Raw genomic sequence first — 2150 nt, 5'->3', positions numbered from 1 at the left:
ATTACACTTGTAGATACTCTTCTGGAGTCTTGCTGCGCGGTATGAAAACGTTACAAGATAGGATTGATGGAGGACATCGAAAAAAGTTCAGAGAAGGGCAGCTTGTTTTGTATTAATGCGAAATAGGATCGAGAGTGCCACGGGTATGATATGCAATTTGGAGTGGCAATCATTAAAACAGAGGCATTTTTCTTTTCAGGCATATCTTTTAGCGAAATGTTCGATTGTAAAAATATTTTATTGAGGCCCATCTACATAACCAGAAATGACCATCGTAATAAAACAAGAGAAATCAGAGCTTGCAAAGCGCTGTTATGGATTGGGACGGTAGAGACAGAGTCCGAAGATGGTTCGATGACCTCTCTGCCAGGCATTTAAGTGTGAACTGCAGAGTAGTCATGTAGACGTAGATACACGGGATGCGGATATAGATGTAGATGCGTAGATGCATGTGATGCGGATGTAGATGTAGATGCACGGTTTGCTGCTACCTTTTGGGAGTACGTCTCGATACGTCATTTTTCGTGCCAGAAGTCTAATAATTTATCATGTCTCAGAAATATTACTACTACACAAGTGCGATTTTCTAGCATGTACTACCGAGCGAGGTGGCGCAGTGGTTACACACTGGACTCGCATTCGGGAGGACGACGGTTCAATCCCGCGTCCAGCCATCCTGATTTAGGTTTTCCGTGATTTCCCTAAATCACTCCAGGCAAATGCCGGGATGGTTCCTCTGAAAGGGCACGGCCGACTTCCTTCCCCATCCTTCCCTAATCCGATGAGACCGATGACCACGCTGTCTGGTCTCCTTCCCCAAGCAACCAACCAACCAACCTAGCATGTACTATCTTACGTGTGACTAATTTTGAACCTCAACTCATTACCACGTATCCAAATCGAAATAAATGTCCTCTCTTCGTATCATGGCTGATAACATAGTGATAATTATCTGTTCTAGCTGACATAAAATGTCTAGCCTACTTTATAGTTACTCATTGTTTTATCTCTACATTTTGCATTAAATGCAAAAAATCCCAACTTGTATACCAACAAAATGCGGAGCGTCAGTATGTTGCCAGACGATCCGAAATATGGTGCGGCATGTGAGCTGTGGAATTAGTTTGAGGCAGCATCAGCCCTAAGATGAGGAAGAAGATTCTTCTCCATGTGTCTACTATGATTCTATATTGAAAGACGCATGGTAGTCAACAATGTGGCATGTGTTTTGGAGAGCTGTCAATGGGAGATGCGTAAGTGATAGAAAGTCCTGCACTCCCAAAATCTTAAGACGCCAACTGCAATTTGTCCATAATGCTTTATTTTTGAAATCATAGGCAACGGCCTTGCCGCAGTTGATACACTGGTTCCCATGAGATCACCGAAGTTAAGCGCTGTCGGGCGTGGTCGGCGCTTGGATGGGTGACCATCCAGGCCGCCATGCGCTGTTGCCATTTTTCGGGGTGCCTTCACCCTCGTGATGCCGATTGAGGAGCTACTCGACCGAATAGTAGCGGCTTCAGTCAAGAATACCACCTTACGACCGGGAGAGCGGTGTACTGACCCCACGCCTCTCCTGTCCACATCCTCCACTGAGGATGACACGGCGGTCGGATGGTCCAGGTAGGCCACTCGTGGCCTAAAGACAGAGTGTTTTTTTTAAATTATACATAGAATTTAAAAATACATTTTTCAATAAGAAAAACAGTCTAGGCTGCAAATGACAGCGGAAGCTTTATTTATGCTTTTCGCCTTTTTGAGATATCTTCGGAGATTGTTTGAAAGCAGCTGGTAACTAATTAATCACAAATAGCCGAAAGTTTGGTATGCACCGTTGGTGAAGGCATACAGCAATGCTAATATAGGGCCAAACATAAATGGTGGAACACAGGTTGTAGCAGTCGTGAATTCGTAACTACATATAGGCGTGCTACGTAAGACTGACATTCTTAGGTAGGGTGCGCATTTGCTGATGTGTACCACTGTGCCACCTCGCTCAGTGCTCGCGCCACTTTGTACTGACACAGCTGTTCAGCTGTTCAGCTGTTAATAGTTGAAGGTATACGTGAAGCACCATCTCAGCTGCTGTTAATTTCCACTACGAGTTACTTTCACTGAACATATCCAGGTGATAGACGTTTAAGACCTTG

The 2150-nt window shown here is 44.6% G+C and overlaps 1 pseudogene; it reads left to right on the top strand.

Annotated features, from left to right (window-relative positions):
• The first annotated feature begins 1336 nt into the window (after window positions 1-1336).
• Window positions 1337-1454, top strand: LOC124796557 (annotated as a pseudogene).
• Window positions 1455-2150: the final 696 nt, after the last annotated feature.

Source organism: Schistocerca piceifrons, chromosome 4 (genome assembly GCF_021461385.2).
Source record: "Schistocerca piceifrons isolate TAMUIC-IGC-003096 chromosome 4, iqSchPice1.1, whole genome shotgun sequence".
In the NCBI taxonomy this organism is placed as follows: domain Eukaryota; kingdom Metazoa; phylum Arthropoda; class Insecta; order Orthoptera; family Acrididae; genus Schistocerca; species Schistocerca piceifrons.
This window is presented reverse-complemented; position numbering and strand designations above follow the sequence as displayed.